Raw genomic sequence first — 25,348 nt, 5'->3', positions numbered from 1 at the left:
GAGTGTCTGTGTGTGTGTGGAGAGTGTCTGTGTGTGTGTGTGGAGAGTGTCTGTGTGAGTATGTGTGAGAGTGTCAGTGTGTGTGTGTGTGGAGAGTGTCTGTGTGTGAGTGCCTGTGAGAGTGTCAGTGTGTGTGTGTGTGGAGAGTGTCTGGGTGAGTATGTGTGAGAGTGTCAGTGTGTGTGTGTGGAGTGTGTCTGTGTGTGCTTGCCTGTGAGAGTGTCTGTGTGTGTGTGAGAGAGAGTGTCAGTGTGTGTGTGTGGAGAGTGTCTGTGTGTGAGTGCCTGTGAGAGTGTCTGTGTGTGTGCCTGTGAGAGTGTCAGTGTGTGTGTGAGAGTGTCAGTGTGTGTGTGTGTGCGGCGACTGTCTGTGTGAGTATGTGTGAGAGTGTCAGTGTGTGTGTGAGAGTGTCTGTGTGTGTGTGTGGAGAGTGTATGTGTGTGTGTGCCTGTGAGAGTGTCAGTGTGTGTGTGTGGAGAGTGTCTGTGTGTGTGTGTGGAGAGTGTCAGTGTGTGAGTGCCTGTGAGAGTGTCAATGTGTGTGTGTGTGGAGAGTGTCAGTGTGTGTGTGTGGAGAGTGTCTGTGTGTGTGGAGAGTGTCAGTGTGTGTGTGTGGAGAGTGTCTATGTGTGAGTGCCTCTAAGAGTGTCAGTGTGTGTGTGTGTGGAGAGTGTCAGTGTGTGTGTGTGGAGTGTCAGTGTGTGTGAGTGCCTGTGAGAGTGTCAGTGTGTGTGTGTGGAGTGTCAGTATATTTGTGGAGAGTGTCAGTGTGTGTGGAGTGTCAGTGTGTGTGTGTGCCTGTGAGAGTGTCAGTGTGTGTGTGGAGTGTCAGTGTATTTGTGGAGAGTGTCAGTGTGTGTGGAGTGTCAGTGTGTGTGTGTGCCTGTGAGAGTGTCTGTGTGTGTGTGCGGAGACTGTCTGTGTGAGTATGTGTGGAGAGTGTCTGTGTGTGTGTGTGCCTGTCAGAGTGTCAGTGTGTGTGTGTGGAGAGTGTCAGTGTGTGTGTGTAGAGTGTATGTGTGTGTGTATGGAGAGTGTCTGTGTGTGTGTGTGTGGAGAGTGTCTGTGTGTGTGTGTAGAGTGTCTGTGTGTGTGTGTGTGGAGAGTGTCTGTGTGTGTGTGTAGAGTGTCAGTGTGTGTGTGGAGTGTCAGTGTGTGTGAGTGCCTGTGAGAGTGTCTGTGTGTGAGTGCCTGTGAGAGTGTCAGTGTGTGTGTGTGTGGAGAGTGTATGTGTGTGTGTGTAGAGTGTCTGTGTGTGTGTATGGAGAGTGTCTGTGTGTGTGTGTGGAGAGTGTCTGTGTGTGTGTGTAGAGTGTCTGTGTGTGAGTACCTGTGAGAGTGTCAGTGTGTGTGTGTGGAGAGTGTCTGTGTGTGTGTGTGGAGAGTGTCTGTGTGTGAGTGCCTGTGAGAGTGTCAGAGTGTGTGTGGAGAGTGTCTGTGTGTGTGTAGAGTGTCTGTGTGTGTGGAGAGTGTCTGTGTGTGAGTACCTGTGAGAGTATCAGTGTGTGTGTGGAGTGTCAGTGTGTGTGAGTGCCTGTGAGAGTGTCTGTGTGTGAGTGCCTGTGAGAGTGTCAGTGTGTGTGTGTGTGGAGTGTCAGTGTGTGTGAGTGCCTGTGAGAGTGTCTGTGTGTGAGTGCCTGTGAGAGTGTCAGTGTGTGTTTGGAGAGTGTCTGTGTGTGAGTGCCTGTGAGAGTGTCTGTGTGTGAGTGCCTGTGAGAGTGTCAGTGTGTGTGTGGAGAGTGTCTGTCTGTGTGTGCCTGTGAGAGTGTCAGTGTGTGTGTGGAGTGTCAGTGTGTGTGTGTGCCTGTGAGAGTGTCAGTGTGTGTGGAGAGTGTCTGTGTGTGAGTGTCTGTGTGTGTGTGAAGAGTGTGTGTGTGTGGAGAGTGTCTGTGTGTGAGTGCCTGTGAGAGTGTTAGTGTGTGTGTGTGGAGAGTGTCTGTGTGTGAGTGCCTGTGAGAGTGTTAGTGTGTGTGTGGAGAGTGTCTGTGTGTGAGTGTCTGTGTGTGCACGCGTGAGTGTGGGGAGCGGTAGTGTAGTGGTTAGCGCTACGCTGTGTTAAGAAGCCGGCGACCCGAGTTCGACTCCGGCTCACGGCTAACACCAGTGACGATTATCTGAAACGGTCCTGTCTCCCCTAGGTCGACTCAGCCTCAAATGAGTATCTGATGCGGTGTCTAGACATCGCCACTGGGGAGACAAAGGCGGCCAGACGTGACGCTGACCACCTCCCCGCCCTCGTCTGCCGTGCCGGCCTTCATAGGATCTCGCTAATAGCACTTGCCTCAAGTCTGTCGAGGATAGACGGGGAACCTTTGTCTTGTCTATGTTACAGCCCTTTTGTCATTCCACTGCTGGATGAGCGCCACGCTAAGCCGTGTGGGTCGTGGGGGTTGGGATTTGAGAAACTTGCAGAAATTCTTTGAACTGCCGCGACCAGAGATCGAACCGAACTGGCGATCTTTGGATTGCAACGCGTGTCCGTGCGAGTCGCGGGGCTGCGGTGGCAAGGCTTGTTCTTGCAACTTGTCGACCCGTCCCGCTGGACATCTGAGCGTAAAGAGCTTCACGGCTCATCGGATTCCTTGGAGATAAAAAAGAGATGTTGATTCTGTGGATCCCTTCTGTGCGTGTGTTATATGGTATGTGTGTCTAAATAAAACACGCTGTTTTGTGTGTGTGTATGTAAATATTGTGGGGAGCGGTAGTGTAGTGGTTAGCGTGCTACGCTTTGAAGCTGGCGACCCGGGCTCGATTCCCGCTCACGGCGAACACCGGTGACGATTATCTGAACCGGTCCTGGGCCTCTCCTAGGTCGACTCAGCCTCAAATTAGTATCTGGTGCGGTGTGTTAACATCGCCACGAGAGAGACAAAGGCGGCCGGGCGTGGTGGTGGCTACCCACCCCCTCGTATACCGTGCCGGCCTTCATAGGTACCCGCTAAAAGCACCTGCCCCAACAGTCTGTTCACGCTATATGTCGGATCTTTGCCTTTGTGTATAAATAAAACATGCTGTTGTGTGTGTGTGTTGTGTTCAGCTTGTACTCTGTGTACCAACTCGCCGTGCCGTAAAGCATCTTGGTGGGGGCTGCGGGTCACATCGTAAAGCGAAAATGATTGAGAGTGCCAGAATCTCCGATCTGCTCTCTGCTAACATCAACCTCTCTCTGCCCCTCTCTCGCTCTCACGTCATCACCACCATCAACACCATCATCACGTTCCTCCTCTTGGTGCCACGTGCAGTCATGGTCAATCCACCGCTGGATGAAAGCCTCCCCATGCCGACGTCAATTCTCACGATAATAATAGTGATAATTATCCCCCGGGGCACGCGAGGCGCTGATCCCGTTGCTCCTTCTCCTTGGTCGCGGTCTGTCCTTTGCCTGCCATTCCGTCACCCGTCTTGTCCACTGGCCATCATCTCGTCTTGCGATGGATGCTGCCCAATAGATGAATTTGTCTTCATCCACACCGTACAGGGCACAACAAATCGACGTCAGCTCGAGCCTCCCGTAAACCACGTGGCATTATGTGTGGCCACGACCACCCTGAGCCCCTCTCCCCGCCCGCTGTGAAAACAGACGCCGCATCCTTCTCCTCCGTGCAGCAGCAGCATCGAGGTCCTGATGCAGCTTCTCCCTGCTCACCTCTGCTCACCTCTGCTCACCCCGTGCTCCCGTTTCTCCGCTCCTTTCCCATCCCCTTCCTCGTATTTCCAAGATAAATTCTCACGGTTATCTCCCTCGCGTGACACGACGACCCGCGTGCTCTCTCTCCCTCCCCGTGGTGGTCGCGTGGATTTATTATTGTCGCCTTCCTCCGGTCTTCCCCTCCACATTCCGAAACAGCGTGCGTTCAGATTCTTTGGCTGCGACTATAAATTGCCACGAAAGGTAACACGCCACTTCGATGGGCTATCGTTGTGTGGCCAGATCGCCTCTGAAATATACCGAATAGCTCAGAGGGCTTTACCTGGTAAATAACTTAGTTTAGTTGTAGTCTCTCTCTCTCGCTTCTCTCTCGCGGTTCCTTTTTCGAGTGCACATCGGTTACATTCTTGACTCCCGTCTCGTCAAAGAACCGGTTTATAAACCGGTTTAGTTAATTTAGAAACCGGTTTAGTTAATTTAGAAACCGGTTTATAAATCACGACTCGACGACGCATCGCCCCCCCCCCCCCCCACTCGTCCGGGTTTGACCCGGCACGGCGCGGCAATTGGCGTCTCTGCATGTCGGGGGTGGCATGGATTGGATTTGTGCCGACGGAGATCCGATGCTACAGAATAACTGGCATGTATCCGAGGCCCTATTAATCCCACCGCGATTCCTATTATCCGCTGCGGCTGTAGGCGCCAAGAAAACTCCAATTCATCGGCGTTCCTATTTATTCCAATCATCCGTGGTTATCCGCGATTTTATCCACAATGCACAGCAGGAGCAGCTGCTCGATACTCCGCGGGGTTTCCTGTGGACGAGAGGAGCCGCGTGGAAATGACTCCGAGCATACGTGGGTAGTTTGACGCTCTGTCGCTACTCCGATTATCCGCGTTTTTTTGCGGATAAGAAGAGGCGAATTGTAAATTGTATGCTATTATCCGCTGGGTTATATTCTACAATTGTTACCCCGCGATTAATGGAAATAAATTCGCGTTTTTTCCCAGCGGCAACCACCCACCCATCAACCAAGACCTCAGAAACGCTGCCGACTATTCAAGCCCCGATCCCCCTTCTCGGATCGCGCTGCTGCTGCTGTCACCATCCTAGAATCCCACCCAGATCCGGAACAAACAAAAAGAAAACCGCTGTCAAACAGAGTCGGACGATGGTAGACGTCCAGAAGAATAAAGACGTCCTCATGCGAGACTCACACATCATCGCACCACCTCCTGGCCTTGAGATTCCTCCTCCTCCTCCTCCTCCCCCTGGAACGCACCGGTGGCAGAACCACGAACCGCATCAGAACGCCAACAACAGGCCGATATGCGCGCGATCTCCTTCATCGATGGAAAATTAAAGACGCGAGCCACGGTGGTGCGAGTGGCGAGATACTTTGAGAGTCTTTGGGGAGGCCTTCATCGAGCAGTAGAGAGACCATGGCTGATGATGATTACGATGATGACGAGGCACCTTTGATCACATCCCTCCTTGCCACAGAAAAAAGCCGCCACGACCCAAACGCAGCCACGAGTCGCCCCCATCCAGCCTCCCCGATATTAACATCCAATTATTTGTGAAATGCCACATTTGCATTCAGTGCCATACACATGTTAGGCCTTTGTGCGAATGCAAACGCTCAACGCTGATTCATACCAACATTAATCACTGTCTCTTAGTGTGCGTGGAGTCATACAGAGAGGTTGGCTGCCCCTAACAATCCCCAGTTTTGAGACCAGAAATTCGGCCATACACGCACAGACAATGGGAGTTTACGCCGAATTAAGCAGCGGAGGTCTCCCTTTGAACACTAATGATGGACATAAGTCACACCAGGGTGACGGAAAAGTTTGTGTCACAACACTCACGGGGAGCGGTGAGTGGCCTTGGTCAAGCTGTGACTCTCTCTCTCTCTCGACCAGGTTCCCTTGAAGTGGGCTGCAACCCGATCCATTGCCATCATCATCGCCATCATCGCCACCACCATCATCATATTCAACGCCATCATCATTATCACCATCATCATCGCCATCACCATCACCATCATCGCCATCATCATTATCACCATCATCATCGCCATCATCATCACCATCATTATCGCCATGATCATCACCATTATCATCATCACCATCATCGTCGCTATCATCATCATCATCGATGTTCCAAGGCGTTCATCCTCCACGCGCAGAGGAACTCCGCGTCTCGCTCCTCACTCCACTCGCAGCTCCGCCACTCCGAGCGCCGCTCTCCTCTCGCCCTGCGAGTGATTCCCCGGCCGCGAGTGAGACGCACGGCCGAGCGAGTGTGCCGATTCACTCTCCACGTGTCCCTGCATGGATGTGCCTCTTGCTCTTTTTCAAACGTCTCCCATTTGTAGTTAACACGCAAACACGATCATCGCAAGCAATGATTTAAATAAACAAAAAAAATGCCGAGTAAATCGGTTTGCTCTTCTTGATCATGTTTCGCAATCCTTTGAATGCCTTCACCCGCACCTTCGATTAACACGGTTGGCTTCGTAAGGTGCGAAAGAAGTTCAACATTCATACATAGTACATACAATACATAATTTCAGCCCTTACATCAATCATCCGACATCTCTCACCGACAACTGCTGAATCATCATCATCAACAACAACAACAACCAGTTTCAATCCGCTACTGGATGGATCGAGACTTCCCCAACTCCCAAAGCTGTGGCCGCTCCAAGGGAGCGGAGAGCAATGGCTACCGCATATCATTATAACTACCACAGAGCATATTAATGTATTGATTTATATATAAATATATTTTATATTGTGCTTAATGTAGGACCCGATTTTAAAAGCTTGAAATATCGGGAACAACTTCCTCTTGGGGAGCCTCTGGCTACACCTCTGTCATCGAGTCATAGTACGGTGGCTGTGAGATGTTGACTACCTCGCCTGGTACACAGGAGGTCCTGGGTTCGATCCCGACCCTGACGATGCCTGCTGCATATTTGGAGTCTGCGTGTCTCTCTCTCTCATCATCATCATCACGGTGGCTAGAAGATGTTAACTACCTCGCCTGGTATACAGGAGGTCGTGGGCACCATCCCGACCCAGACGCCTGCTGCTGCTGTATATTTGGAGTCTGCGTGTCTCTCTCTCCCCGTGGTCGCGTGGATTTTTCTCCGGGTTCTCCGGGTTTTCCCCTCCACACTTAGAAACACGAGTTTAGAGTATTTGGCTGCTATAAATCTCCACGTGATGATGATAAGCCACGAAGTTGAGCCATCGCTTGTGGCCAGGTCTCTTCTGAACACGAGCTACGTAGCTCAGTGGGACCTGACCTGGTAAAATACCAAAAAAAGTCGAGTAGTAATTAAGCAGTCAATGGGGGGTTTGACCATACTTCACCACTTTGGTCAGCGCAGACTGATACGTGAGAGAGGCCATGACCAGTTCAGACATCGCTCCCCTCTGACGCCAAACATGGACTGGATTCGATCGCAGGCTCCCCGCGTCCAGAGCACGGCCACACGGCCACAGGGGTTGTTGTTGTTCTGTTGCCGGAGTATTCACCTCGACCAGCGCGACAACTGAATAACTCGCCACACTCTACGTACTTTATTACCTCCCGACTAACAACTCGCCTTTGTAAACTAGCGTTATTCAAACAGTTGTAGTCCATCGTGCGTGTATGTATGTATGTTGAACTTCTTTCGCGCCGTACGTAGCCAACCGGTGCTCATCGTAAGGCGCTGCAACCGCAACAAATGTAAGAAACCGGTTTTGTGTTTTTTTAAATAACCGGTTACCGTTTTGGCGCACGTTCGGCACTGCGTCGAGCGATCGGACCTCATCGACGTGAGGTCTGTGACTGAGCCAGGGCGCTGTGACGGTGTCAGCGCCCTGGACCTGGCGCTCACGAAGCGCGAGGGTTCGACTCCCACCCCTGGCCTGGCGGCTGTTCAAGCCAATGTCGCCAAATTGTTCCTGAGGTCAGTGCATTCGATTCGGTTACCGGTTCACGACGTTCCGAACCGGGAAACGAGTTTAACGCGTGGTAGGGCTTTCGCAATCAATATCATTCGTAATAGAGTTTTTTTTTTGGGTTAGATCGCGTAAATATGAAAGTTTTGTTAAAGCCGCCACCACCCGACACAGTCATTTCGTAAGGTTTGTCACGTAAACAGAAAGTGCCAATTCTTTACTGGTACAACAGCATACCGGTGTGTTGAAGAGCAAATCCACAACATTTATAATCTGAGTCCGACGTTTCGCCAGTAATTACAACCAGCATTATCAGGCGGCAAATCTGGCACGTTCTGTATACGTGACAACCCTTACTAATTGGCTGTGTCGGGTGGTGGCGGCTTTAACGACACATTTATATATTTACGCGATCCAACCCCCCCCAAAAAACCAACCTGTATTACGTAAAATTCTTATTTGGTGGTGCGATAAAGAAGCGCTCACGCCACGACCGGCTAGAATGGCCTCCAGCAGAGGGTCCCATCGAGAGGCTCCGGGCTCCGGGCGCGGCTGTCCACTCTCCCACGCTGGTCACACGCGTCTCGGGAGGGGACCCCCACGTTCTACCCCACTACGCGTAACCTGCCGACCGGTCGATCGATCGATCGACTCAACTGCGGCTGGGGAGTGGAGGGAGATGGAATCCAAGTTGGCGAGCCAATGGATCGCACGTCCGGAGCGCGGCTGCCCGTTGGCCCACAGTGGCGTGGTAACTCGCGCGGCTCTGGGCCTCCCCTAGGCTCACTCGGCCTTATGTAAATAATCAACCTCGTGCGGTGGGTAAACGTTGCCACTGTGGAGACAAAGGCGGCCGGGCGTGGTGATTGCCCCCCCCCCCCCACCCTCGTGTGCCACGTTGGCCTTTCATAGGTGCTCGTTAAGAGCACTTGCCCCAAAAGTCTGTTAAGGCTACCCGGGGGATCTTTGTCTCCATTGAGGAATTTGTTGTTGTTGTTGTGATCTTGTTTCTGCTTTACCAGTAAACGCTGGGGAGCAAAACACCGGTAAAACGGACTACCGATTTAATGTCTGGAGCCACAAACACAATCCCAATGTGAGCGTGTCTCTGTTGGACTGAGAAGCGCAGCGAGATGATGGTGCCACTGTGGTGGTGTGGTGGTGAGCAGCGAGATGGTGGTGACACTGTGGTGGTGTGGTGGTGAGCAGCGAGATGGTGGTGACACTGTGGTGGTGTGGTGGTGAGCAGCGAGGTGGTGGTGACACTGTGGTGGTGAGCAGCGAGATGATGGTGACACTGTGGTGGTGAGCAGCGAGATGATGATGCCACTGTTGTGGTGAGCAGCGAGATGATGGTGACACTGTGGTGGTGTGGTGGTGAGCAGCGAGGTGGTGGTGACACTGTGGTGGTGAGCAGCGAGATGATGGTGACACTGTGGTGGTGTGGTGGTGAGCAGCGAGGTGGTGGTGACACTGTGGTGGTGTGGTGGTGAGCAGCGAGATGATGGTGTCACTGTGGTGGTGAGCAGCGAGATGATGATGCCGGTGTGGTGGTGAGCAGCGAGATGATGATGCCGGTGTGGTGGTGAGCAGCGAGATGATGGTGACACTGTGGTGGTGTGGTGGTGAGCAGTGAGATGATGATGCCACTGTGGTGGTGAGCAGCGAGATGATGATGCCACTGTGGTGGTGAGCAGCGAGATGATGGTGACACTGTGGTGGTGTGGTGGTGAGCAGCGAGGTGGTGGTGACACTGTGGTGGTGAGCAGCGCACGGCGCTCCGGGTCGACTCCATCTCGCGGCGCGGCGGCAGAAACCATGGGGCGACGTGCTGTGTGCACTCGGCGCGTTCGTTTCTAGCGTTCCGCTGTAATCGGTTACCGGTTCAAGATTACGAACCGGTAACCGATTTTAAAGTGGTTACCGGTTATTGCAGAACAACCGTAGCTTGGAGTGAGCTATTACAGAGATATGCCGATAGTCACGACACGACAATACCGTAGATCGTACAATATAACCGCGATTATCGTAGCGTCAGATTGGCAACATATCATCATATCGTGATTACAGTGTATCATATATATAGCATCTTTGATCCTGACAAAATCTATTATGGAAAAACTAAATGGCAATAAAGTAATGCAATCTCTACATTACGAGATAATACCCGTGACATGACGTAGTTTTCCTTCACGTCTTCCGAAATAATGCTATTGTATTATGACGTCATCGCGTTCATTGTTTAATCATGGATTGCGTTATACACTTGCGATGATTAAACGCATTTCCAAACATATATAAATGAAGCATATACAGTATTTAAAATATTCATTAAACATTACTTTTTTAATAAATGTACAGTAATATATATTCAACTATATAAATAGAATGATAATATATTACATATATTCAAACAATATTTCAAATACATGAAATATATGAGTATATGCATATTAATACTCCAAACTCTTCGCAGGCCTATGCTGAGCAGTTAAATAATTAATCAACATTCCGTACTAAAAGTACAGCATCAACAACCGCAACATAACAGACGTTGTGGAATAATAATTACGGAATCGATATTTGGGTTTAATCCGCCGACATGTCTGTCACAAGAGGCACCTCTCACACGTCGGGTGGTGGAGGGTCCAACTTCCGACAACGTGGCCGGATTTCAAAACAAAACAACAACGACAACGACGATCACGAATCACGAATCACGACGAACGTCGAATCGCAGTGGCGAGTGACCGCCAATGGTTTCCCATCTCTGCGCAATCCGCCGACCCCCGGCCCCCAAGCTCGCGTCACCGCTTGGCACTTGGCCACCCCGCGCGCAGTCACAGCTCTAATTGCCCTGATTACTTCCTGCAGTAAACGCCGCGCGCATTCGGTTAAACTTTCTCCAAGTGTCCCCCCCGCCCGCCCCTTTCTCTAACGCCTCTCTCATTCGTTCCGCCTCTTCCATTGCCAAAGCAGAGAGCGCTGTCTCGAGGTGACGAGGTGCGTGCGCGTGCGTGGGACCTGACGAGCGAACGTGCGAGTGTTCGAGTGTGCGCTGGCGGTTCGCCTGTGAACCCGGGCCACCCGAGTTCGACTCCCGTTCGCGGTCACCAACAGCTGTGACGAATTATAACCTGCGTCGGTGCTGGGCCCTCCTCTAGGTCGACTCAGCCTCAAATGAGTGCCCGGTGCGGTGTGTAAACGCCGCCGTCGGGGAGACAAAGGCGGCCGAGCGTGATACTGGTCACGCACCGCCTCGTGTGCCATTGAGCACCTTAATAGGTGCTCGCTGACAGCACTTGGCCCACAAGTCTGTTAACGATTATTTCGGGGTTCTTTGTATTTGGGTGCAAGCAAATGTGTGAGTGCGCTTGTGTCTTGGTCTTTGTGTGTTTGTACACGCGCATGTGTGTGTGAGTGAGCGTCCTTGCGTTTTGGTCGCGTTTGTGTTATGAGTGCATGCGTGGTCTTCATCCAGCAGTGGATTGACCATGTCGGATGATGACGATGATGATTAAATGAAGCGCCAACGATACAGACAGAATTAACTTTTAAAACCCACAACTCTCCGACCCCTAGGTTGCTCGGTAGTTCAGACAAAAGCGGTGGTCCAGAACCACCCACCCAATGTATATATTCCGCCACGAGGGAATGGCCTGCATCAGATGGTGCCAATCACGGGCGCAGTTACCATGCAGATCGGCAGACAGATGGACAGAGGCACAAAGCACTAATAATTGTAAGGAGGCACGTGGGTGCACCACAGCCATGTATCACGCCTGATTAGGACCAGGGCCAGGCCAGCAGATGGATGCTGGCCTGGGATAAGGACTCTGTGATTTAGTGGAATTTACTACTCCAGTTTATAATAATGCCTTTTGTTAACTCGGGAAAGTCCGAGCCGTGCCTCCGAGACTCCATTATATATGTTTTATGTGGAGGAGGGTTTAGGACACACCTTTTTATTTAAGCAGTTATGAGTCGCGAACATCGGTGGTCGCGACAGCCTGCGTGTTAAAATGTAACGCCGGCCTCTATGGGGCTAGCCAGAGGGTCCCGTGACGTTTAGCCATCTCTGGCACGTCGAGAGTTTTGCCTTCGCGTGGGAGGAAACGGCAGCGCCCGAAGAAAGGCCGCTCATACGAAGAGATACCTCCTGAAGCAATACCCAGATACGTGTCAAGAACCCGTGCCGTCATCTCCTGGCCATCTTTACCACCGCAGCCCGTGACACCTGGTATTGCCCCGCAGTCTCTGCCACGTGCCAGCTGGGCAGTTGTGAGGTTCAATTCAAGTCCTACCCTTGCACACGGGAGCAAAGGTGTCCAGGAGCTGCATGGAAACGTCTCGGTTTGCTGGCCACGAGAGGAGAGCTTCACGTGACGTCGTCGTCGTGTTTCTGACGTTCCTCCTCCATTGATGGAGCGCAGACCACAGCGGCGTTACTCCGTGGCCCATCGTTTGGGTTGCAAGGCCACAGATTTAACTGTGGCCTGTGTCTTTCATTTTCCATTCATGAAGGAGATGTGTACATCGGCCTATTGATAATGTTCTGGTGCGGTTGATGGTTTCACCAGGGGCATTTGAGGATGATCAGGACGAGGAGGAAGACAGAAGGTGCGGTGTTTGGGTCTCGATCGAGGCGCTAATTCTGGACGTCTACGTTGTTCTACTATTTTTTCTCCAGCGCTCTTCTGGATCTGGGTGAGATTCTAGGATGAGGTTGAATGAACGGCAGGAATGGGTTTATCAAGGGGAGTGGATGCTATTGTGTAAGCAGGTAGGGGTTTTGGTGGACTACCCGTGGCAACTGAGGAAGAGCGGAGGAGTCACTTTGAGCATTGAGAGATTGGCGTGGACAGCAGCAGGTGAAGGGGTTTGTTTACACAACTAATGCCAGCCACCATCGTCCTACCTCTTCACTTACCCAAACATCCATAAACCTACCTACATACCCACCCAATCACTCATAGATTGTACCTACCTACCAAACCACCCACTTATCTACCCATCCATCTACTTACCAACCTACCCACCAATCTACCTACCTACACACACACCTACCTTCCTATCAACCCACCTGACCACTCACCTACCAAGCCACCAACCAAACCACCCACGAACCTACCCACTCACACATCCGCATACCTATTAATCTAACCCATTCGCCTACCCTACCAACGAAGACGAATCACCTGGTGAGACAGAGGCCGCCAGACAGCGACTTGTGTTTTCAGGGCTCAGGCCGCCTCTGCCCACGTCGCTGTCCCTTTGCCCCTGGGAGTGGCCATCACGAGTCCGCGCTGGCTGACGCGCGCACACGGACAGATGGCCACGCAGCACACCCGTGGACATCCGCGGCAGCACCCGTGCAATCGGAAATCTGCGGTGCAGCAGCAATGCCGGCAGACGCAATCACATTAGCAGCAATTGGCATAACTGGCAGACATTTATAGCAGCGGAAGAATGTATTATCGTCGACAGAAACGGCATCGTTATCATTTGCAGCAACAGTTTTGTTATTATTGTTATTATCATTATCAGCAGCAGTAGCGTTATCGTAATGAAAGTGCAGTATCAGCAGCAATAAACTCGTAATTATTACCCAGTGGCGTAGCGTGGTTGGTGTGGGCCCTGGCCCAAGGAATTCAATGGGGCCCACTGTCCGACGTTCCTTCGCCCGCTTTGTAGCTTGGCCCCTGTGGGCCTTGGCGCAGTTGCACCGCCTGCACAATCAGCATCCATCATCGTCATCATCACCACGTACACCACCACTAACGTATCAACAGCATCATCTCCAATTCATTGACCAATTTAAGCGACAAAATAAATACGCGAATTATAATTCGCCCCCTTCCAATATATGTCCCTCCGCATGAAAAAAATACATGGCACGTGCCCCCCCCCCCCCCCCCAATGATCCGATCGAAATCCCTAATTTCGATCAGATCATTGGGGTTTATTAGTAATAAATCGGCATTTTGCGACCCCCACTGCCACTGTGTAGCATATTTATTACGTGCCAGGGACTCTATGAAATGATAGGACAATATTCTGAGTCCATAATTGGCAATAAGTAACGGCAAAGCGGTGCGGTTATAAGTGACACAGAATTGTGCGCAGTTGCGTATAGAGTTCACGACTTCCTTGAAGGCATCAACACCTTCAGCGAGCGCGATGCCGATCACACAACGCGGTTCGAATTCGACCTAGGGACAAGTCCTTTGGTAACAACTCCTCTATCATTTGTCATTGCTGGAGGGGTTGCCCCCCCCCCTCCCCTACCTGAAAATCCTGGTTCCCGTCATCCTCACGACCCACTAGGAGAGAAGAAATGTAACAGCATTGGTGCTAAAATTCTTACAGGAAATGATGGATGTGTGTGTGTCTTTGGGGAGCGGTGGGGCAGTGCTTAGCGCACTGCGCTACGAGCCCGGCGACCTGAGTTCGATTCCCGGCCACAGCTGACAGGCCCGTTCGTGGCGGAGTTGTCCTAACCGCTGCACCACCACTTTCCACACGCAAATAGGCAGAAAATAAACACATTCAGACACACACAAAGACAACGATCCTCTGCCCCAAAGACTGTTCGGAACAAATGCTCTGAGGACCTATGAAGGCCGACAGAGTACACGAGGGGGTGGGTGGCCAACAGCACTCCTGGCCGCCTTTGTCTCCCCAGTGCTGATGTTTACTACACACCGCACCAGGTACTCATTTAAGCCTGCGTCGATCTAGAGGAGTCCCAGTACCGGTTCGGATAATCGCCACCAGTGTTGGTCATGAGCGGGGATTCGAACTTGGCTGGTGGATCTGTGGCGCAGCGCGCTAACCGCTACGCTACCGCTCCCCACACGACCTCAAACACAAAGATCCCCCACATCACCTTGCACCGACTGTTGGGGCAAGTGCTGTTAACGAGCACCTTAGAAGGCCGACACGGCACACGAGGGGCTGGGTGGCCAGCACGACGCCCGGCGGCCGCCTTTGTCTCCCTCGTGGCGACGTTACAATACACCGCACCAGGTACCCATTTAAGCCTGGGTCGACCTGGGGGAGTCCCGGTCCAGATAATCCGTCACTGGTGTTGATCGTAAGCGGGAAATCGAACTAGGGTCGCCGGGTTTCTCGCGTGGCAGCAGCGCCACCGCTCCCCGCTGACCACAACGCGCGCGGCTCCAGGGACGCACGGAGCCAACCGGCAGCCGCGCGTCCGCGCCTCGCCCCGTGCACGCTGCTGGCGCGCCGCGGACACAGAGGGCGTCGTCGCGCCCTTGACAAACGGCCCCGGGGATGAGACGCGGCGGCTGAATGCTCTGCGCGGGAACGCGTAAAACACAGGGCACGTGTTCACGTTTACAAACGTGCACACGTGCGACTCTCCACCGCATGCGGATCATGGCATGGTCATAGAGCCCCCACCCCCCCCCCACGCGCCCCCTCTTTGCATTCATTGTCGCATTCGCCATGCTACTGAGTAATGCATCACAATATGGAATGCATTACAGGTGGTGGTTGTTGTTATTTGCACCTCCCGTATTTGACATTCCTCCTCCTTCACTTCGAAAATCCGATTGCCACAGGGGTCACTTCACTTCCTACTGCAAAGTTCAAATCAAGGTTGTAGGTTCGTCTCAGGCCATCATCATCACGATCCCTATTAGGGGAAGGGGGGGTGTCAATAAAGCGAGCTAAGACTTTGTGCCAAGTCTCCCGTGGTTATCCTTGGGAGAGACTGCCCCCGCCATAGCAATGTGGAATTTCCACCGCTGTGCTCGGGACCACCAACGCTGCACGCTCGTTTGAGCGGGAGTTGGGGGGGAGGCGGAGGTGTGGGGGGAGACCCGTCGACTCTGATGGCGTTGCGACGTGGGCCGAGTCAATATATCGGAATGAACTTTAGTCCCTTTCATTGACAAACCCTCGCGCGTTCTTAGATCCATCATCGTGCGCGTCCTTACAGCCCTCCACACGACCAGTCCCGGAGACTCCCACAGCCGCGCAGCGAGAGGATCCCTCTCGCACAATCGCTCGCTGTTTTTCTTCTCTTCTCCCCTCTCCTTCTTAGACCCCCCCCCCCCCATCACGTCGCGAGGAATATTGAGAGGATGGGAGGAGGAATCGAGGCAGGAAGGAGGCGTTTGTGTTGGCCCAGATAAAAGGAATCTTCTGTCGGGGTGAGATTGATGCCGGAATGATTTGCTTGTGGCTCGGCCAACAATGCTCGGACGGACGCAGAGACGCCGGGCAACGGCACCCTGGACACTTCCACCCGAATCTCGCGTCCCTGTCACCCTCTGTGCCTCGCTCGCTCACTCACTCTAACCAAGGCCACCCAGAGCTTGGGCCACCCTCACTCAAAGGGAACAGGTGTCTGCGGCACGTGTCGCCGCAGTTGAAGAATCACTTGGGGGGGGAGGCATTTCCTGGTGACGGTGAAGTGACGTGAGTAGCGATAAGTGGCAGTGGGGATGCCATCATCCAGCAGTGGATTGACCATGGCTGATGATGATGTACAGTCCTCTCGCATCTATGCTCCCCACCTTCACCAAGCTGCACCTGCACCGACCAGCGTGGTGAAGTGTGCATTTATTTAACACTGTTACTTGAGCAGCAAGCCCAAAGGGACAGCGCATCGAACGGCCAGACACACGCACAGCACTATTGCAGATGTAACAGATCAAAGTTGACTACGTTCCGTGGAATAAGCAAGGTTGTGATTGGAGGAGTTTGGGATAGGAAACGATGGGGGGAGGGGGGATTCCAAAGTGTAGCACTGTTGAGGGAAGAAGCAGAGAGAGCAGTGAGGTGAGCTGCAGTGTGGTGAGTGAGTGAGTGTGCTATGGGGAGCGGTAGTGTAGCGGTTACCCCATAACACCGCTACACTACCGAACCTGGCGACGCGAGTTCGATTTCCGCTCACAGCCAACATCAGTGACGATTATCTGGATCGGTCCTGGGCCTCCCCTAGGTCGACTCAGCCTCAAATGAGTACCTGGTGCGGTGCGTAAAAACATCGCCATTAGGGAGACAAAGGCGGTCGTAGTGCTGGCCACCCACTCCCTCGTGTGCCGTTCTGGCCTTTATATGTGCTCGCAAACAGCACTTGCCCCAACAGTTTGTTAAGGCTATATGGGGGATCTTTATAGTGTAGCGGTTAGCACGCTGCACTACGAACCCGGCGACCCAGGTTCGATTGCCTCTCACGGCCAATCCCAGCAAAGAACATCATCGACAAATATCCTGGGCCTCCCCTAGGTCGACTCAGCCTCAAATAAGTACCTAGTGCAACTAGGGATACAAAGGCGGTCAGGCGTGGTGCTGGCCACCCCCCCCCCCCGTTCAACAGTCTGTTCATGTAATTATGTTGAGCACTGTACGTAGCCAGTCGTGTTCATCAGGGGTGGGAAGTACACGCGACTAAAGAGAGAACATACAAAATCAAAAATACAGGAGTCAGGGTCGGGATCAAACCCACGACCCTCTGTATACGAAGCGATGTTTACACATCGCCTTTATAAGGTGCTCGATAACAGCACTTGCCCCAAAAATTTGTTGAGGCTATACGGGGGATCTTTGTCTACGTGCTGCCAAGTACCAAATGTGTCCTGAGCTAGTGGCACTGTGCTACGCTGTGGGTTTTATGTGTGTGGGTTGCATGGGATGAGTATGTGAGTCGCCCGACGCACGTTAAGCTGTGGACACAAACTGTCGTGGAAAAATAATTTCACCCGGCAAAGTGAAGCAAAACGTGTCGTTTTGTAAGCACATTAATCCCAAGCACCCGCCATGAACCCACTCCGCTAATCCACGCATCGGCATTCTGCCAACGAACTCCAGCGGCCCAGACGCGAGTTCATGAGACGTTCCACTGCAGCCTGGAATCTTACGGGGACGACGGGTAAATTCTATAGGGCCATTTTTGTTTTGTTTGTTAACGCTTCCCAACTAAAGATTTGCATGAGGCCAGTCTGTCTGTTACGGGAGGCGGGGGGGGGGTCACGGTGACTCTCGTAAGGATAACCCGATATGAAGACAACATGAGTGTAAGGTTGTGCTGCGCTTAGGAACCTGTCCTGCGATTGAATCTCCACCGCGGTGATCGAAGGGCTTTGCCAATAACGTGTGGCCACGAGTCAAGGGATGACATGACCCTCCAGTCGGGTTACAGCCTTCCGGGCTGAGCCGCTATCTGAGCAAGCTCGTGGTCTCATGCCCAGCAAACGTGGGATGTTGGACCAACGTTAGGCCAACGTTGGGCCAACGTTGGCCCAGCGGTCCCAACCGCATGTCAACGTTGAGTCAACGTTGTCTTGCTTACTGGGTAGCGGCCAACAGATGCACTGTTCCCTGCACAAGTGGCGCGTGGGAGTGACCGACATCGTCCACAGGCCGTTTGTCGGTCCACCGCTGGATGAAGGCCTGTCCGCGCCGTGTGGGTTACGTAGTTGCGATTTGAGCAAACATTGTCACGCTGGTCTGCGATGTTTGGTGAAGGCCACGAGAACCGATTGCTGGAATTTTCTGCACTGCCCTCTACTGATAACGTAGCCCCACAGCAGCCCATAGCACCTGTTTGTTTGTACTTCGTGGTCGCGCATACAAGCACTATTCAGATTCGTTTCTGCTTAGGTTCTGAGATCTGGCAAGATCGGGCGCGTTCTGGGTTATTTGGTCTTAGGTGATATTCTAATTACTATATGAATATAATATACTAGGGGTTGTTCGGGAGTTCCTGCGGCGGCCCTCACAACCATTTACGGCCTTCGGCCAGGAAAGTCACAAAACAATTGCACACGAACGACGAATTCACGCAAGCATCCGATGCTCCGTTTTGAAGTTTTAAAATGAAACACCTTTGAATTGTATTATGTTTAGAATTAGAAAATTGTATTTCTTCATTAAAAGCGTATATAATTTTACATCTGGAAGACTTAATTGAAAAAGACATTCCGTGTGCATTTTCTCTCGTCGTTAAAGTAGATGGCCTTGCTGGGGGTTCGGTTCGACGCGGACTGTCACCTGGCTGGGATTGCGGGATCGAGATAAGGCGACATCGAGCTGCTGACCGTGCGAGAAGACCGCCGTCTGCAGATCGATTCCAACGTGATCGAACGTCTGTCCCTCCGCCTCCGTCGTTCATGCAGGGGGCGCGTGGGTTTGTAGCGCCCCCTGCATGAAAACGACGGAAAGTGTAGCGTTCATAACAGATAAAGTTCTGCGCTTATATAATTATGAATATATACAGTATTGGGAATGCCGTGAGGTTTAGTTTCATAATCGAGAATCCCACGGGATAATGTGTCATGGCCTTCAATCCCACTGATTTATCTCACTTGACCAGCGATCCCAAACTATTAGTTGTCAAATTCTCTTGGGAATGTATTTTTCAGTCTCCAATTCAATGGGATCACGTTTCATAATCCTGACTCCCACGGTATTCCATCGAGTGGCAAATAATCCAATCGCAAAGTCAACCCAGCCCATCATCCCTCTGGTGTCGTTAAAACAATAATTGTTGGTCATATTAGAGACACATGCCTCCACTATGGGAATGTGGAATTTCCACCACTACACTGATAATATAATAATTTACACCTCTAAAGCGCCTTTCACCCGGAGGTCACAAATCGCAGTACAAAACACACAGACACAGCTAGCCTCATGCCAATCAGAAACAACCCCCAAGACAAAGGATTGAATAAATAGAAAAATTTATTTTAAAATAAGTTGCGTCTTAAGGCGGGATTTTAATAAAGCGAGGGGGGGATTCAGCGGAGCGACTGTCCGGTAGGGAAGTAAATTCCACAGCCTGGTAGGCTCCGTATGGTGCGAAAGAAGTTCAACATACACACGAGGAGAGGCCTGCTCACCCAGAATCGTCGCACAGAGACGTGGCCTGGCACAGGACTGTCGAGTTGCGAGTTTGTTCGCAGTGCGAGAGACTCTGACATGACCTCTGGCTCTGCTCAGTGGGGTCGGTGCCGGTTAGCAAGAGTGCCCCTTAGTGGGTTCTTGCTGCCACTGCACCTCTTGAATCGGATTCCTTAATGACAAGCCTGCCTGCCTTACTGCTCGATTTTAGCCTATAGCTGGGCACATGCTAACAAGTCGAGTTGTAATTTATAAACGTCAGTATTCAATGTGAAAAAACTCAGCTCTGTTGCACAGAATGACTGTATTTTACAAACTTAGATCTATTACACGTATTCATTGTTAAAAACCGTTGACATAAATTAAGAGATCATTGGTTATATTGCACAATTCATTGCCAAGCTCGTTATTTAAATATGGAAGTTGCCGCGTAACTTCGTGGTCATAGCATTGAGCTGGCACCTCTGAGAGCCTGGGTTCGAATACACGTCTCAATCCGCCAGTGATGAACCCGGGATGTAAGTTGGCAGTCTCAGCGCAATCGCAAATGACTGAACAAAAAAGCTAGAATATTTTATCTGGGGGGTACCTCTTAATTTGGAAATTAACGCCTTTAGCGGGGCATATGATTTACGTGGGCACCAGTGCTGGTAATGTTAGAGGCTAATTGGAACATTATTTAGGAGTATGCGTTTAGAGCATTGGGCTGCTATACATGTGGACGTGATACGCCACTTCGTTGAGCTATCATTTTCGGCCAGGTCGCTTCTGAAAAAGAGTTGCATAGCTCAGTGGGCCTTACCTGCTAAAATCAAAATGGTTAAGTTAGTTAAGTTACAAGCAGGGTTGTTCTATGGCTTGCTGCGGAGACATTATTGTCTCGGGACATGATGCCGATAGCACAGGTGGAACGTGATCATATCATACTGTCATAGAAAACGAGTTTTGCTGGCTGGAGGGAGGGACGGGCGGTCACGTCCAAAGTTAGATGCGGTGCTGCTCGTTGGAAGAAATAAAGAAAAGGGCATTCAAAGATGCAGATTTGCACCACTCACGGTGAATGTGTGCCGTCTCGTGGCGATTGATGGTAATTGCAGCCTTACACATCACACGTGCAGTCCGCATGGCCCTGGTGCTGAAGCTGTACATCCAGCCGGGTGGGTCCACAGCTGAGCGATCACTCGCATGAAACCACGTTGCATGCAATTGCATCAGTCAACCTGGTTGCATGCTACTTGGGATGCAACTTCGATCGGTTGCACGCAACTTGTACATTGGCTTCGTACGACTTGTTTGCAAACATGGATCGGTTGCATGCAACAACACAAATAATTAAACTTGGGTTTCATGCAACTCTGTTGCATGCGAAAGAATTGCAATAAATGAACCGTGCCAGTGTCCAGCATTTGTTACTCCCACCTTTTCGGCGTCGCAATCTTCTATTATTAGCATCATTGTTGTTGTTGTTCAACGACTTCAGAACTCCGTTGGCTCCTTCAGCTCAAACGCAATGCTTATTTGTGACACGGAAAATCCCGTTTCACCAGTCACCCAGCCCGTGTGGGTGGCGACGGTCCGCAGCATCCACCACGGACAACAACAAGAAGAAAGAATTGCAATAAATGAACCGTGGTACTATAACAACAAGAGAGTTGTTGCTGGGCTCGAGAAGAGCTCGCCCGCCCCAGCCAACAGCCAGCCTGGACACTCGATGCTCGCATTATGTTGTTGTTGCTGCTGGTGCTGCTGGGGCTGTCGCGACCAATATCATCCATAATACAGGTTGTTTTTTTGGAGGGGGGTTAAATCGCGTTAATATATGAACGTGTGGTTTAACGCGCCACCACCCGACACAGTCAATTAGTAAGGTTTGTCACGTAAACATAACATGCCAATTCGTTACCAATACATTTATAATCTGAGTACTCAGATGATAAATGTTGTGCTTTTGCTCTCCAACACACCGGTGTGCTGTACTAGTAACGAATTGGCACGTTAATTTTACGTGACCCTTACATATTGGCTGTATCTAACCCCCCCCCCCCCCCCAAATACACCTGTATTACACACCATGTATGTTTAATCGTGTAGCCTCATTTTATCCCCACCCCCCCCCCCCCCAACGTGTCGCTCGCTGCACGAAGCGAACGCAGCGCTGCCTCCTGGAGAGCGCGGGCTGAAGGAGGCAACGTCAGCTGCTGCTGCTGCTGGGGCTGCTGCTGCTGCTGCTGGGGCTGCTGCTGCTGCTGCTGGGGCTGCTGCTGCTGCTGCTGCTGGGGATGCTGCTGCTGCTGCTGCTGGGGCTGCTGCTGCTGCTGGGGCTGCTGCTGCTGCTGTTGCTGCTGGGGCTGCTGCTGCTGCTGCTGGGGCTGCTGCTGCTGCTGCTGCTGCTGGGGCTGCTGCTGCTGCTGCTGCTGGGGCTGCTGCTGCTGCTGCTGGGGCTGCTGCTGCTGCTGCTGGGGCTGCTGCTGCTGGGGCTGCTGGGGCTGCTGCTGCTGGGGCTGCTGCTGCTGCTGCTGCTGGGGCTGCTGCTGCTGCTGGGGCTGCTGCTGCTGCTGGGGCTGCTGCTGCTGCTGCTGGGGCTGCTGCTGGGACTGCTGCTGGGACTGCTGCTGCTGCTGCTGGGGCTGCTGCTGCTGCTGCTGCTGGGGCTGCGGCTGCTGCTGCTGCTGCTGCTGGGGCTGGGGCTGCTGCTGCTGCTGGGGCTGGTGCTGCTGCTGCTGGGGCTGCTGCTGCTGCTGCTGGGGCTGCTGCTGCTGGGGCTGCTGCTGCTGCTGCTGGGGCTGCTGCTGCTGCTGCTGCTGCTGCTGCTGGGGCTGCTGCTGCTGCTGCTGGGGCTGCTGCTGCTGCTGCTGGGGCTGCTGCTGCTGCTGCTGGGGCTGCTGCTGCTGCTGCTGCTGGGGCTGCTGCTGCTGCTGCTGGGGCTGCTGCTGCTGCTGCTGGGGCTGCTGCTGCTGGGGCTGCTGCTGCTGCTGCTGCTGGGGCTGCTGCTGGGGCTGCTGGGGCTGCTGCTGCTGCTGCTGCTGGGGCTGCTGCTGCTGCTGGGGCTGCTGCTGCTGCTGCGGCTGCTGCTGCTGCTGGGGCTGCTGCTGCTGCTGGGGCTGCTGCTGCTGGGGCTGCTGCTGCTGGGGCTGCTGCTGCTGCTGCTGGGGCTGCTGCTGGGGCTGCTGCTGCTGGGGCTGCTGCTGCTGCTGCTGCTGGGGCTGCTGCTGCTGGGGCTGCTGCTGCTGCTGCTGGGGCTGCTGCTGCTGCTGCTGGGGCTGCTGCTGCTGCTGCTGCTGGGGCTGCTGCTGCTGCTGGGGCTGGGGCTGCTGCTGCTGCTGCTGCTGGGGCTGCTGCTGCTGCTGCTGCTGGGGCTGCTGCTGCTGCTGCTGCTGGGGCTGCTGCTGCTGCTGGGGCTGCTGCTGCTGCTGCTGGGGCTGCTGCTGCTGCTGCTGGGGCTGCTGCTGCTGCTGCTGGGGCTGCTGCTGCTGCTGCTGGGGCTGCTGCTGCTGCTGCTGCTGGGGCTGCTGCTGCTGCTGCTGGGGCTGCTGCTGCTGCTGCTGGGGCTGCTGCTGCTGCTGGGGCTGCTGCTGCTGCTGCTGGGGCTGCTGCTGCTGCTGCTGGGGCTGCTGCTGCTGCTGCTGGGGCTGCTGCTGCTGCTGCTGGGGCTGCTGCTGCTGCTGGGGCTGGGGCTGCTGCTGCTGCTGCTGGGGCTGCCGCTGCTGCTGCTGGGGCTGCTGCTGCTGCTGCTGGGGCTGCTGCTGCTGCTGCTGCTGGGGCTGCTGCTGCTGCTGGGGCTGGGGCTGCTGCTGCTGCTGCTGCTGGGGCTGCTGCTGCTGCTGCTGCTGGGGCTGCTGCTGCTGCTGCTGCTGGGGCTGCTGCTGCTGCTGCTGCTGGGGCTGCTGCTGCTGCTGGGGCTGCTGCTGCTGCTGCTGGGGCTGCTGCTGCTGCTGCTGGGGCTGCTGCTGCTGCTGCTGGGGCTGCTGCTGCTGCTGCTGGGGCTGCTGCTGCTGCTGCTGCTGGGGCTGCTGCTGCTGCTGCTGGGGCTGCTGCTGCTGCTGCTGGGGCTGCTGCTGCTGCTGGGGCTGCTGCTGCTGCTGCTGGGGCTGCTGCTGCTGCTGCTGGGGCTGCTGCTGCTGCTGCTGGGGCTGCTGCTGCTGCTGCTGGGGCTGCTGCTGCTGCTGCTGGGGCTGCTGCTGCTGCTGGGGCTGCTGCTGCTGCTGCTGGGGCTGTTGCTGCTGCTGCTGGGGCTGTTGCTGCTGCTGCTGCTGGGGCTGCTGCTGGGGCTGCTGCTGCTGCTGGGGCTGCTGCTGCTGCTGCTGGGGCTGCTGCTGCTGGGGCTGCTGCTGCTGGGGCTGCTGCTGCTGCTGCTGGGGCTGCTGCTGCTGCTGGGGCTGCTGCTGGGGCTGCTGCTGCTGCTGGGGCTGCTGCTGCTGCTGCTGGGGCTGCTGCTGCTGCTGGGGCTGCTGCTGCTGCTGCTGGGGCTGCTGCTGCTGCTGGGGCTGCTGCTGCTGCTGGGGCTGCTGCTGCTGCTGCTGCTGGGGCTGCTGCTGCTGCTGCTGCTGGGGCTGCTGCTGCTGCTGCTGGGGCTGCTGCTGCTGCTGGGGCTGCTGCTGCTGCTGCTGGGGCTGCTGCTGCTGCTGGGGCTGCTGCTGCTGCTGCTGGGGCTGCTGCTGCTGCTGGGGCTGCTGCTGCTGCTGCTGGGGCTGCTGCTGCTGCTGCTGGGGCTGCTGCTGCTGCTGCTGGGGCTGCTGCTGCTGCTGCTGGGGCTGCTGCTGGGACTGCTGCTGGGGCTGCTGCTGGGACTGCTGCTGCTGCTGGGGCTGCTGCTGCTGCTGCTGGGGCTGCTGCTGCTGCTGCTGGGGCTGCTGCTGCGGCTGCTGGGGCTGCTGCTGCTGCTGCTGGGGCTGCTGCTGCTGCTGCTGGGGCTGCTGCTGCTGCTGCTGGGGCTGCTGCTGCTGCTGCTGGGGCTGCTGCTACTGCTGCTGGGGCTGCTGCTGCTGCTGGGGCTGCTGCTGCTGCTGCTGGGGCTGCTGCTGCTGCTGCTGGGGCTGCTGCTGCTGCTGCTGGGGCTGCTGCTGCTGCTGCTGGGGCTGCTGCTGCTGCTGCTGGGGCTGCTGCTGCTGCTGCTGGGGCTGCTGCTGCTGCTGCTGGGGCTGCTGCTGCTGCTGCTGGGGCTGCTGCTGCTGCTGGGGATGCTGCTGCTGCTGCTGGGGCTGCTGCTGCTGCTGGGGCTGCTGCTGCTGCTGTTGCTGCTGGGGCTGCTGCTGCTGCTGGGGCTGCTGCTGCTGCTGGGGCTGCTGCTGCTGCTGCTGGGGCTGCTGCTGCTGCTTCTGGGGCTGCTGCTGCTGCTGGGGCTGCTGCTGCTGCTGGGGCTGCTGCTGCTGCTGGGGCTGCTGCTGCTGCTGGGGCTGCTGCTGCTGCTGCTGCTGGGGCTGCTGCTGCTGCTGGGGCTGCTGCTGCTGCTGGGGCTGCTGCTGCTGCTGCTGGGGCTGCTGCTGGGACTGCTGCTGGGGCTGCTGCTGGGGCTGCTGCTGCTGGGGCTGCTGCTGCTGCTGCTGGGGCTGCTGCTGCTGCTGCTGCTGGGGCTGGGGCTGCTGCTGCTGCTGGGGCTGCTGCTGCTGCTGCTGGGGCTGCTGCTGCTGCTGCTGGGGCTGCTGCTGCTGGGGCTGCTGCTGCTGCTGCTGGGGCTGCTGCTGCTGCTGCTGGGGCTGCTGCTGCTGCTGCTGGGGCTGCTGCTGCTGCTGCTGCTGGGGCTGCTGCTGCTGCTGCTGCTGGGGCTGCTGCTGCTGCTGCTGGGGCTGCTGCTGCTGGGGCTGCTGCTGCTGCTGCTGGGGCTGCTGCTGCTGCTGCTGGGGCTGCTGCTGGGGCTGCTGCTGCT

General features: G+C 54.5%; 1 long non-coding RNA gene across 1 annotated transcript; it reads right to left on the bottom strand.

Moving 5' to 3' along the window:
* Positions 1 to 11,557: 11,557 nt before the first annotated feature.
* Positions 11,558 to 13,354, bottom strand: LOC142931270 (uncharacterized). Its single transcript, XR_012947287.1, has 2 exons — positions 13,217 to 13,354; positions 11,558 to 12,994 (listed from the first exon to the last, which is right to left on the bottom strand). It is a non-coding gene; the product is annotated as an uncharacterized LOC142931270 (long non-coding RNA).
* Positions 13,355 to 25,348: the final 11,994 nt, after the last annotated feature.

Source organism: Petromyzon marinus, chromosome 51 (genome assembly GCF_048934315.1).
Source record: "Petromyzon marinus isolate PM22_M1 ecotype Great Lakes invasive population chromosome 51, UKy_Petmar_22M1.pri1.0, whole genome shotgun sequence".
Taxonomy (NCBI): domain Eukaryota; kingdom Metazoa; phylum Chordata; class Hyperoartia; order Petromyzontiformes; family Petromyzontidae; genus Petromyzon; species Petromyzon marinus.
Note: the sequence above shows the minus strand (reverse complement) of the source record. Positions and strands in the feature narration are given on the sequence as shown.